The 13,906-nt window shown below is 40.6% G+C and overlaps 1 protein-coding gene across 5 annotated transcripts in view; it reads left to right on the forward strand.

Annotated features, from left to right (window-relative positions):
• Positions 1–13,906, forward strand: part of pard3bb (par-3 family cell polarity regulator beta b) — a 1,128,463-nt gene that overhangs the window by 754,183 nt on the left and 360,374 nt on the right. The gene's annotated exons all lie outside the window — the stretch shown is intronic.

Raw genomic sequence — 13,906 nt, forward strand, 5'->3', positions numbered from 1 at the left:
GAGGTTGAGGAACAGCATCTAAAACATATTCTTTTCTCCTTGAGAAGAGCCGTCCTCTCTTCAAGAGGTTTTTCCCTAAACATTCTGCATGCTTTCAGGGGGTGAGGTTTGTTATGCAATGGACAATACTTGCCAGGGTCGTTGTTAGTCGTAAGGGCTTCGGTCTTGAGCACTGACACGGGTTTATCAATGTTGAAAACATTCGAAACGGATCTGCCTGGCTTGGTGTAAATCGAACTGCTTCCTGGACCTACAAGGCTAGGGTCGTTTCGCCTCTTCGCCTCCTTGCACACAAACCTAGTGAGGAGCTCAAAGGGAGGAAATCGACCATCGTGGTCTTCCTTGTACTCTGAGGCAACAGTCAGCCACTTGTCCTGCAGCCCAAATGGAAGTTTGTCCACAATTGGTCTAATCCCGGATGGAGTATCTAGGAATACTAAACCAGCTGAATAGCCATCTTCTTTGGCGCCTTGGATCTCCATGAGTAAATCTCCGAATTCTCTTAACTTAAAGTGATCTTTGGCTGACACCTTAGGAAAGTTTTCCAGACGTCGATATAGCGCCGCTTCAATAATGTCGGGGGCCCCATATCTCTCCCAAAGTCTCTCCCACGCTTCGCTTAAGGCTAGCTCAGGTTTGTTGATGTACACTGAACGCATGCGTCTCACCTGGTCGCGTGATTCTTTTCCCAGCCATTTCGCCATAAGGTCCAACCTTTGGGTTGCACTGAGCTGGACCCCGTCAATCACGTTGGTGAATGTGGAGAGCCAAGCACGGTAATTTTCGGGTTTATCGTCAAACTGGTACAGTCCCGAAGTGACGAGATCCCGTCGTGCTAAATACTGCAGCGTGGGATCGGCTGCCAGCGGCATGCGGGCTGGAGAAGTACGTTGGCGCCCATATGACTGAGAACGCACGTTTCTCATGGAATTTGCCATCCTGGATTCAACCTCCGCGTCTCTTCGCATCGAACTTTGTAACTTTGGTGTCAAAGTATATCGGTTGTCAGCTCTTTCATTCTTGACTTCATCGCGGGGCCGCGAGGGTAAATTCTCTTCCTCGTAGCTGGGGAAGTTATCGAATAGGTATGGAGAGGGGAGACGAGCCTGCCTGTCTGCTTGATATTGTACATAGTCGCTCGTGCGTTCCAGTCTGGTCCTTTCCAAAGCAGAACTTGTTTCGGTCAGATCACGCGACCCTTCAGCTTCTTCTATGTACTCTGCTTCCACCCTGGCAGCTTCTCCTTCTCCTTCTAGCTGCAGCACATGCAACTCTGTCGATATTTTTGTCATTTCCAACTGGGTTTCGGCTTCTCTGGCGGCCTCTTCTCTTTGTCTGGCAGCCTCTTCTCTTTGTCTGGCAGCCTCTTCGGCTTCTCTGGCGGCCCTTTCTTTCTGGATTTCGGCTTCTCTGGTGGCCAGTTTCATTTTCAAAACTGCCTCTTGTTTGGCGTAATGCAGTCGCACCTTGGCGGCTTCTGCCTTGGCTCTTGCCTGTGTGGACTTACTTGATGTCGTTCTACTGCCCTTGTCGCTGGGCGGCGTCGACTTGATGCTGGATTGAGCTGACATTGCAGCACTTGAAACACCTGATAATGCGCTTTTTCACTGTAACGTTCTCCTTCGGGTGTAACGAAACGCCGAATTTAACGTCCGGATAAACCACAGTTAATAAGAACCAGATCGCAGTAAGATTAACCATTTACTGTTCACTCTTCACATTAACATATGGTGAAAACTGTTGATAAAACAATACAAGATTGATACAGTATTTGTTCCTTCCTTAATATCACATTTCAAGTGTAAATACTTGCAAAGGTGACTATAACTACATTACACTAAGGTGCAGTATACAGGGAGAGTTTACCTGCTCCATTGACTACTTTAAATACACTTCCATGCAAACTATCCGCGACTCTTTAACTAACGAAAGCATAAACATTATCTACCGTCGTTACCTCTAACAGGATCAGCATTAACATCTTAGTTCAATATATCGATTATCTATTAACTTACAGCGTTGCTCTCACTGTGATTTCTCATGCCTGCAAAACTGCTTGTGCTCAGGTGAGCCTCGTGGAAAGCCCCCACCCTCGCGCTAATTTCAAACCGGTGTTTTCCCACAAGACGCGGCGAAACCGGATGTGACGTCATCGCATGCCGATATATTTTACATGCAATGAATACACTTTAAACACTTCTAATTCTAACTAGAAAATACTATTGAATGAATTACTAAGCGAAAATATTATAAACTAAATAACTGTCGTAAAGACAGCACAGTAGGTGTCAAGTGATATTATGGTTGTAGCTAGGAATTGGCGTGATAAGGATTGATGGCTTCACTCTTGGCATGATGAAATTGAAATTTCTGGTCATCCATTACAAGTGGAACCAGGGAAGCACAGAAAATTTAAAACTGCTGTGATTTTTCTAGTTGGATTCTTCCCACAGTCTATTCACAGTGTGATTTGTGAGCAGAATGCATGAAAACTGCAAAGGGATATGGATGGGTTATGTGAATAGGCCAGGACATGACAGATGGAGCATATTGTGGAAAACGTGACAGAAAAAAAAAGGATAAAGGGAGTATTTTTAAGTGATCAGCGATTGAATGATGTTTGTATACACAGGTGTACGTTCTTGTACAGAAATCACCAAGGGTCAACATGAATGAGCACAAACAGTATACTGTCCTCCCTCACAAGAGCAGAAGTGTCAAGATGTCTTTCTGAAATTATAGATGACCTGTCTTTGTAAAGGTCTGGTCTTCCTACCTCTGCAAGAAGATACTTCTGATTACGACAATGCATTGAAAGTTCATCAGATTGATTCTTGCACTGAGGTGATTGTCCTTTAAGGAATAATTAAAAGATTAGGTCTAAGCTATCTGGAGTTTAGGAGAAGAGGTGATATCAATGAAGCATTCAAAATTTGTATGGGATTTGTAGATATAGGAATGACATTTCAGCTGGGCCAGGTTGTCTGGAATCGCAAGTCATTGTCTCAAGATAAGGGGGTGGTCTTTCAGGACTGAGATGACATGAAACTTCTTTATAAAGAAGGTGAATGTAGAGCTCTCTATCCAAAAGTTGTAGTCACTGAATACATTTAGGACAGAAATCAATTTTTATTTGTTTAAGAAAATAAAGGGAGGTTATTGCAGGAAAGGGGAGCTGAGGGGACCTGTTGAACATCAGAGCAGGCCCGCAGGCCACAGAGCCTGCTCCTGCTCCTATTCTTATGTTCTGAAGCTGCAGGCTACAATGATGGCTGAACATTAAGGTATGCATGTATGCATATTCTGGGTTTATGTTAATGAGCTATCGGAGGTTTACAAACAGAAAATTACTAACTCAGAGGAGGGAACCTCACGCAAAGATAATGATATTCAAGGGGTAAGGAATAAAGGGACAAAACAGGCAAAAAGGGAGGAAATGTACAGAAAGGTAGGGAACAAAATAGAGAGGAATTCTTTAAAAAAGGGTATTAGTGGCACAAGGTAATTTGTAACAGGAGAGATGATATTAGTAACTGTGTGAGCAGCTCAAGGTTGTGGCTCATAGCTGAGTCTCACAACTTGGACTTGGCAGAGTTCCTCACTCCACCTGAACAGGTGATGTGCTGCCGGTCACCTCTTATTCCACATGTGCTAAGATCTGACTTTGACTAGTAATAGAACACCTAATATTTCTGTTTAATGTTTGGGTGATTGAAGCATTGTTATGTCATTGTGCCATTGTAATGCCATTTCAATCATTGCAAGTGCCTAGGAATACTACTACAGAACCATCACAACATTGCAGGGCACGAATTATTGATAATGTATTATAGCCTGTGCCTGAAAGATTAAATAATTTCAGTAGCGTTTACTACAAACCAGAAAGAGGTAAGTATAGTAATAATTTTACAATCCTGCAAGCACTGAATTAGTGCCATTACAATACTATTACATTGGTCGAGATGCTGAGGTCATTTTCTCAGTATTTAATTCAAAAATAATTAATTCAGTAAATCAGCATTGAGAGTAACTTTTGTAATTAAAATTACTATTATTTCTAAAGGCCTTGAATTCGACTTTGAAGTCTGAGAGTTGCCATGGCAATGGAACACACAGTGGCCTGAGTGTGTACATTACTGGCATTTCTCTTCAAGGGTGGAATGTCCCCTGACTTCTGAAGGTTTAGAAAAACAAATAAGAGTTTTTGATTTTTCAGCTGCAGGTGAATGCTTTGTGATTAATTCCTTGTTCCCCAGTAGATGTCCCAGGATGTGATTTAATGCAAAGCAATGAAGGATGAAAAGGGAGGGCAGCCAGATAATCGGCTGAAATGTGGTGTTTATTTTCTCCCGTGTCCCCACAAATGAGAAACTTGTGAACGTGCCTGAGCTTTTCTGGAGAGTGTCATTTATCTTGTCTGAGCCACATGGAGCCGGACTCCCTGATAAGTGCTGTTCCCCCCTCAGCTTGCTGGAGCATGTTGTTTCCAGGGCTGTGTCAGTAAGCTGGCATCCAGGACACTTCAGTGCAAAAATAAAACCCACCTGCGGTGCAACTTGACATTTGATGCGAATGAGGGAGCCTGAGAACAATGCACCATGGCACTCACATTACTGGGTTATTGTATCCTCAGATTCATACCTGTTGTTGTGATCTTTATTTTCTTTAAAAGCACTGGGAATACTTGCTCGGTGAGTAAACATTGTAGAAAAGCTGTTTTATTCAACCAAAATATGAGCCCCATGGTTTATTGTAAATAAAATTAACTCACCTTTCATTTGCTTAACCTATACAATGCCTTGCCACTCTGTTTTAATTGTTACTCTTCTGTGGTGATGCCACTTAAAAGTAATTGAATGGTTGTGAAGCAATGTGGGAAATCGTGCTCTTGTGAAAAATATAATTTTAAGTGCAAGTTCTATCTTCTCTCTGTACCACTATGTGCAGTCAGATTACGGTGGGATGCCAAATGTTTCTATTCATATTGGTATTCTCTCCTTTTTTTCTCATTTTGCTTGAGGGCCACTCTTGGTTCGTAAGTTTAGATCATATATTATGCAGATGTGGGTTGGTTCTTGCATTTAAGACTGTTACTAGGGTGACTTGGTTTGACAGGTAGCATCTTCTGTCTCTTGCAGTGAGGCACCAGGATAAATGCTGGCACTCACATCAGTCCTTGCAATGAGATCAGCTAACTCAGTATGATTGTGCATCAGATCTAGAACCTACCTGACTTTTCCCCTGTTAGACAGTGCCTCGAGATACAGGGTGAATTACTTCCACTCTAGTTTTGTGCCAATATAGGAGTTTGCAGATGAGGGAGATGGTAGCTGAGGGAATGGTTTGGGGTGGGGGGGGCTTAATTTGGAATGAGGGCCAGTTTTTCCACTAGGGTTTTGCTGTGCTCCCGCTGCATGGACTCATAGAACTCAGTACTATCCCAAGTGGTCATGGGACAGTAACTGCACTGTACAATGTAGCATTCTTTCTAGAATTACATTTAGCAAATAGCATGATGCCATTTCTTAATATGAGACTGAACAATCTTCGGAAAAATCAGAATGTACCTTTAGGTACCAAAAAGTAATAAATGTTTATAAGAAATTTGAACCAATTCCGTGCCCATGTCGGCATGTAGGGCCTAACCCACACTCTTTGTGGCCTCAATCAGGGTAATAAGGGATTGTTCCTTTTCACAACTCTCACGAGCTTAACGAGATGGGCATTACAGAGGATTCGTCCTCTCTTGTGGAAGATCAGAAATTGCAGTTGTTAAGTCAACATTCGTTGACAACAGGTGATTTCTTTTCTCTCTCTCTGGCAGTCATGACACTTCGGAATTCCCTTCAAAGGACAGCAGAAGCACAGTCTGAATATTTTTAAAGCAGAGGTAGATAGGTTATTGGTGAGCAAGGGGCTGAAAGGTTTCCTCAGGTAAGTTGGAATGTGGAGTTGTGGCTACAATCTGTGACCTTATTGAAAAGGGGAGCAGGCATGTGAAGCTTAATGGTCTCTTGACCCTAATTCATTACCCTGGAAGTCCTCCACCAATAATGAAGTTTTTTTCAAAATAAATCTGGTTATGATTGTGTTGGAGGAAATGATATTGCTGATTTGTGTACAGCAAGATGTCACAAACTATAGACCATTAGATACTGGAGTGGAATTAAGCCATTCAGCCCATCAAGTCTCCACTATTCCTACATGACTGATTTTTTTTATCCCTCTCAATCCCATTCTCCTGTCTTCTCCCCATTATCTTTACGAATCAAGGACCTATCAATTTCAGCTTTACAAATACCAATAACTTAGCCTCCCTAGCCATCTATGGTAATGAATTCCACAGATACACCACTCTCTGGCTAAAGCAGTTTACCGTTATCTCTGTTCTAAAGGGACGTTCGGTATTCTGAAGCTGTGTCCTCTGGTCCCAGACTCTCCCACTATTGGAAACGTTCTCTTCGCATCCACTCTGTCTAGGCCTTTCAGTATTTGATCAGTTTCAATGAGATCCCCGTCTCATTCTTTAAACTCCAGCAAGTACAATCCCAGAGCCATCAAATACGCCTTATACGTTAACCCGTTTATTCCTGGACACCTCCTCTGAGCCCACTCCAATGCTAGCACATCTTTCTTAGCTAAGGGGCCCAAACCTGCTCACAGTATAGTGTGACAATGACTACATGGTCTGTTTATGTGATAAGCGGATGAGGGAGAAAAGGAATTATTAGGACTCCTTGGCTTGCTTTGTAAGTGCCAGGTACATCCAACAGGGCCAGGGGTCAAAGCAATGGCTTAATTCAGTACCTGAAAAAAATTCACCTCAGATTGAGCTACACTTCTGCCACCACATTAGCCTGGATGTTGTACTCCATGTTAAGCATCTGCACCCTTTTGTTGGGGGTAGAAAAACTATCATCTAATGCTCATCAAACAGATAAATACCCAACAATGCAGTAAGTATGAATTAGGGTTGAAGGCTTTGGTGGTTAGAACTGCTCGTCATGTTGAATGTCATTAGAATAAGGGGTGCTTGGCTAAGTTTCTCGGGAGAAAAAACGTAGAAAGCAAAAAAAAGTGTGCGTGTGTGTGTGTGTGTGTGTGTGTACGTGCACGAGAGAGAGAGAGAGATTATTACATCATGTAGAATTGCCAAGGTGAAAAAAAAGTCCCTAACCTGAGGGTGCAAGTGCACCACTGTTCATGCTGTCATAAGGGATGGCCAAGTATCACAGCATACCAAGCAAGCAAAAGGAAAATGTTATTATATGGATCCTCTGGACAATTAAGTGTCCCTCACAGAGACATCACACTATATGGATTCCCATCACATCCTCAACAGATGGAACTGTTGTTTGAATCAGCTTAGTAAATTATCATCACTGCTCGAGCTGGTAACTTTTGCCAGAGGTCTGTCCTTGCTCTCCCCTGTACTATTTGCAGATGAGTGGAATGCAAGTCTGAGATTATTTTTGCTGTTCTCTCACTCTGGATGGAATATGCCCATCAGGAAACAAAAGAGCAAAGAAAATAATTTGCAGCATCAAGATCTGTATAAGGGGGGGGATGTCATGTGATGACATAGGATCGAGACGTGGAAATCCAGCTGTCCTGTAAAAAACCAGTAAAATAATGTTTAAGTGAAGAAAAGGTAGTAAATACTTTTTAAAAATTACTTATGAACGACTCAGGATTGTCTTAAGATATGTCTCCTAAACAGAAGCAGAAGAAAACTACTACTTTGAAGACAACACAAGTTGGAAAAGAATCAAGGCTGGCCGCCATGAAAGAGCCTCGGGCTCAAGTGCATTTTACCTCTGGCGATACAGAACAGGAAACTGCAGCAACATCAACCGTTCCCAAAAGAAAAGAGCAACAGGAATTGTGCATGCGTGAAGGAAGGGGCATGCGCAAACACAAGCAACCCAAACTACAAATCCCAGCTATGATCGGAACTGAAAGTGAAAGTGAATATGAGGTGGAATCAGATTCTCTGGATAAATCAGACAAAGGCGAAGAGACAAACAAAGAAGAGCAACAGGCAGAGGTTGGAGGTGATATTGGAGACATAAAAAAATCTTTGGTGCAAATAATGTATGAATTAAAAGCATTAAAAGTAATAAAAAAGATATTAAAAATATGAAGATTATGTTTGATAAAATGATGAAAAGACAGAACAAAATGGACAAGAAAATTAGAAACTTGGAAGAAACAACAGGAGACGCCATTGATAGAGTAAATAAAATGGAAGATAATATTTCTGCCTGGACATTAGAAAGAAAACGGTTGTTGGAAAAAGTGGATGTGCTTGAACATTTTAGCAGACGAAATAATATTAAGATTGTTGGACTTAAATAAGGTATAAAGGGAGAGGATCCAATAAATTTTTTTCAAAAATGGATTCTGGAAATGGAAGAAGGAACCCAGTTAATTGAAATTGAAAGGGCTCACCGAGCCTTAAGATCAAGACCTCAAGTTGATCAAAACCCACGATCAATCTTGATAAAATGCTTAAGATATCAAGATAAAGAAAAGATCCTGAAGGCGGCTGCCCAACGTGCCAGAAAGAGAAACGGGCCATTGATGATAGAAGGGAAAACAGTTCTTTTCTATCCTGATATAAGTTATGACCTTTTGAAGAGAAAGAAGGAATTTAACCCAGCAAAAAAAGTTTTATGGGAAAAGGGTTATAAATTTATATTGTGCCACCCGACAACCCTGATAATTTTTTTGGTTGATGGAAAAAGAAGATCTTTTACTAATAATTGGGATGCGGAAGAATTTGCACAAGAACTCCCAAATATTCGCTAACCTCAGCCAAAGATTTAAAAGTGAAACGGATTAAAGATGAAGACAGGGACAGTGAATGGAGTTGTTGGATGTTTAAGGACAGAAGAATATTTAAATATATTCTTAATTATCTGATACAGGGGGAGAAAGGTAAAAATTTCAGAAATATAATCCAGAGTAGTGATATTTTTTCTTCTCTTATGTATACTTTTTTATGTTACAGGGGAGCTGGGGGAACTTCGGATCGATTGCTGTGGGACTCGTGTGTAATCATAGCGATTGCCATGACCCATACAATGGAGGGGGGCAATGTTGTATTTTTTCTTTATTCACAACATTAGTGGGGGGTATTTTGTTATCTTTTTTCTTTATAATCTACTTTTCTTTAATCTTTCTGTCTTTGACTGGACAATCGGGGGGGGGGGGGGGGCGGGGGAGACACAAGCAACACGGAGAATTTTAAAAAGATTCCCCAAGGTACTACGAAAGTTGAAATGTTAGGTATTACTATAGATTGGAGTAACCCTGTTAAAAATAATGACTAATTTACTGAATTTTTAAAGTTTTAATGTTAATGGGCTTAATGGACCGGTGAAAAGAAAAAGAATTTTAACATACATTAAGAAAATGAAAATATCTATAGCTTTTAGCTGTATTCTATTTGAAAAAAATTACTTATAATTTAAGAGATAAATATGAAATATTTCTGAAAATTTGGCGCCCTTATTTACAAAAGATAGGATTAAATATATAGGTGCTCTGAAGATAAAATTATTGGTTATTTGGGGAAAGAAATAAATATATATACTAAGGCTATTACGAACTCCATGGAGCATGTGGAGATCTTCCGATATCCAGGCATTCTTTCTTTTTCTCTTTTTTTTCTCTTTCTACAGGGATATATTAGGGGGGAGGGGTAAGGGTTGATTTTTCCTTCTGTAACCATTTGAAAATTCAATAGAAAGTTCAATAAAAAATTTTATTAAAAAAAAGATCTGTATAAGGATCCTTCTCGTGTTTCATTCAAACTCTTTAAAGATAAAAAGTAGTGGTCAATATGGTGCCAAGCTGTGGTCTCTTTCAAGGTCATGGCTCAGATTTAGTTGTTTTTTTTAGTTCTTAGGGATAATTTTGGACACAGAGGGAGTTAGGGGTCAGGTTAGGGTTTAGAATGATCAAGTCTGCTTGGCTTCTGTTGTCAAGGGTCTTTGCTAAGTCGTTGATCAGCCCTGCAAGTTGTGTGTCACGAGATCTGCCATGTTGGTGGTGAGTAAGAACATTGTGTCTGTCTAGATGCTGCATACTGTGATAGTGAATAATATGCTCAAGAATTGTACAAGGAATGGAAGTGAGTGAAACCAGTCTGTAATTTCCCGGATTTGTGCGCTCACTCTTCTTATAAATTGGAACGACATTCACTTTCAAACAATTGTCCGGTAATGTCCCAGTATCCCAGACTTCCGGAATATCTTTTGCAAAATGGGAGCTAGACTAGAAGCACAACTCTTCAGAATCATGGCTGGTGTTTGATCACGTCCTGGTGCTCTTAGGCTGTAATTCCTCAAGAAGCTTCTTAACCCCTGTTACAGTTATAATGGGATCTGGCAAGTCTGGGATGTTGCTGGGGTCTAAAGTGGGGAGTTCATTTAAGTTTTCCCTTGTAAGCACAGAGCAAAACTGCTGGTTAAGTGCTTGTGCTTAGTCTGCAGCAAGAGGTACAATGCAGCCCCCAGATGAGAGAGAGGAAATTCCAAAAACTTCTTACCTTGTAGATTTAATAAAGCTCCAGAAGGGTTTGGTGTTGTCACTCTTTAAGCTCTCACCTATTACCTCATTAACATACTGACGGTGAGCTTTCCTGATATTTCTAGTAATAAGTCAGCGAGAGGACTTGAACATTTGCCCGTCTTCACTATGACCAGATTTCCTAGCTTTATTATAGAGTCTTTGTTTTCTACGTACTGGGTGGACTGGTTTACCCATGGTAAGTTGAACCTGGAAGAGCTCATTTTAGAGGGGACATACTTGTCAATTGCTGTTTGAAGGATCTCTTGGAAGTTAGACCAAAGAATATTAATACTGACCGATGCTAGATATTCATTAGCTCGTGTCTGGTCAAAATCACTAACAAGTTTCGCAATTCCACTAAAATCTGCTTTCCTGTACAATAATATTTTCCTTTTGGGGGGTTTAATTAATTTCACAGTAAGCTTTGCATTCATAACAACAACATCATGATCGCTAATCCCTGCAGTGACATGGTGATTTACAACTAAAGCTGGTTTTGAATCAAATTAATTAATTAATGGATTTCCCATCCAGTCTCCTGTAGAAACATTATTCCCTTTTCTCATTTCCTTTGACTCTGCCATATCTGTTCCCAGGATGAGACTTTCCTTTCTAGGACACCAGAGATGTCCTCCTCCTTCAAAGAACAGCATGAGGGAACACTTCTCACCTGCAAATCTGCTGAGGTTGTCTGTTGTGTCCAGTACTCCAGATGTGGCCTCCTCTACATTGGTGAGGCCTGTCTGTAAGTTGGGGAACCGCTTTGTAAATCATCTCTGCTCCATCCGCCAAATTCGTAACTTTACAGGTGGCAAAACACTTTAATTTCAATTTCCTTTCCCATTCAGTCATGTCGGTCCATGGCCTCCTCTTGTGCCAAGATGAAGCCACCTTTAGAGTGGAGGAACAACACCTTATATTCTGTCTGGGTACTTTCCAACCTGATGGCATGAATATCGATTTCTCCTTCTGGTAAAAAAAATTCTCTACCCCTCCCTTCTTCAATTTGCAACTCTAGCCTCTTACCTCTTCTCACCTGCCTATTACCTCCCCCCTGGATCCTCCCCTCTTTCCCTTTCTTCTTCCACTTTTCCTTTGGGTCCACTCCTCTCCCATCAGATTCCTTCCTCTCCAGCCCTTTACCTTTCCAACCCAGCTCACTTCACCTATCACCTTCTATCTTTCCTCCTTCCTCTCCCCATACCTTTTTATTCTGGTGTCTGTCCCCTTTCTTTCCAGTCCTGAAGAAGGGTCTTGGCCCAAGATATTGATTGCTTATTCACTCTGCTGAGTTCCTCCAGCATTTGTATGTGTTAATTCAGATTTGGTGTTCTCCAGAAATATACTTTGAAAATGAACAGTATTGATTTTTCTATTTTTCTGTAACTGACAACTGGTTTAAAAGATGTTGAAATTTTTATTTAGTTTGCAGAATTATAAATACAATCCCAGGTAGGTGGGACCTCATGGATAACTAGAAGTTAGGTGAGATCAAGGGCATCAAGATAGTTAATATGTAGAATAACAAATACTTGTTGTTGAGATGCAGATTGGAATCTAATTCAGGGGGGACGGGAAGCTGTAGATACATAAAACTGGACAAATTAGTCAAATCTAATCAGTGAATTCATGTTGTTTGTATAGATTATTTAATGATACTCATGACAGAGTTGCAGCTGAGATAGTTGGAATTCAAGAAGTAGGAGAATTGATCAAAACATGGGCTTCGATAATTTTATATGTTCCTAATAGTTGCTGGAAACTACTTAAGGAGTAGAAAATAGTGGGTATCCAAAGTGGAATTTTATGCTTAAAATCTCATTGGAAGGTCTAAATGGATTATACATAGATTATTGCACAATGTGCAGTATACTGCAAATCATTAATCCATAGATTGATTGTATGATAGCAGAAGCAATCACAAAACACAAGTCTGGTGATGAGTCACAGCCAGATAAGGTACTGCTGATTGTCTGGATAAATAGCAGAATTTGTGCTGCTTTTCTCCACGTCTTGTTATTATAGGATTTCTGACACAACTGTAGGGAATTTCATAGCTTCTCTACACTGTTATGTAGCATGTAAGTCCACACAAGTGCAGCACAATCCATAATTTAATCACAGAGCTGAAATGATTCACAAGCAGAGCTTCTTCCTCCCAGCTCAGATTGTTTTTGAGCTCTTTGATTAGACTTGTAATCACTTGTCACCGTCTCTTCTATATGTTAACTGTCAGAAATACTGCTTGGAATAGCTGCTTTGTAATTCTTTTTATCTGTTCTGTATGGCTTTGCGGATCATTGCTCACTTCGTGTCCTTATCATATTCTCAGCCACCAATTCTTACCATGAGCCTCATTATTTATTTAACAGTTTGTGTCATCATGAATGCCCATTCATGGAATAAGTACTTCATTGTAATATTGAATGTAGTGTTGGTGTTTGAGAAATCCTATTGTGTGCTGTACTATTTGTGTAAAAAGTGATTGATGTTATGATTCCATCCTACTGGGTTTTTCGATGTATGACATCAGCTGATCCCAAGTCCTCTGTATGTACGGTGCTGCTTTTAAACAATGGTGCCTAGTCTTACACAGTGGAATCCATTGGCAAATAAATAACACGGTACTGGTTTTACTTCTGCCAAACCCATTCGTTTATGCACAGCCTGAAGATGTTATGAACAACCAGATGAGAGTGAGCAAGGCTTAGGGTCCCAATTAAATTATGTACTTAGTCACTGCTGTGACTCTTTCATAGAACATCTTCTCCCATGCTCTGCGTTAATCCTTTGCCAATACCTCTGTCTCCTGGCACCCAAATGGATCTTCACCATCTTCCCCACATATCACTTTACTACAACCCACAGTCTTCCTGACTTATTTTGCTGGGCAAAAGCAGAGGAAGATGAATCCATAGCATGTACTTCAGTCACTTGCCCTGTTGCACATGTTGGAGCCAGTCTGGTTGTATGAAGTTGTGAGACAAGGTTACAAGTTAATGTCATAATTTGGTAGTTATAATAAAAGTGGTCATCAATTTACAGAGCTTTACATCAAGTTTAAGAATAACCAACCTAGCAAATAGTAATCCAAAAATGATCAAAAATTTGAGGGTATAGAGACTCAATGAGAGTACATCATCTAAACATGAAGGGAAGCTGTAAAGGCTGAGAGTTAGCCACCTCCAACGCCACCCCCTCCATCTATTACCTCATTCACTGGACTGCACTGTGAGCACTTTCAACCGCTTTTATGATGCTGTTCACATTGTAAATGCACGATGGTACCTGTGCACATTATAATCTCTTTAATCTCTAAGTTTATTTT

This window comes from Hypanus sabinus, chromosome 4 (genome assembly GCF_030144855.1).
Source record: "Hypanus sabinus isolate sHypSab1 chromosome 4, sHypSab1.hap1, whole genome shotgun sequence".
NCBI classification, from domain to species: Eukaryota; Metazoa; Chordata; class Chondrichthyes; order Myliobatiformes; family Dasyatidae; genus Hypanus; species Hypanus sabinus.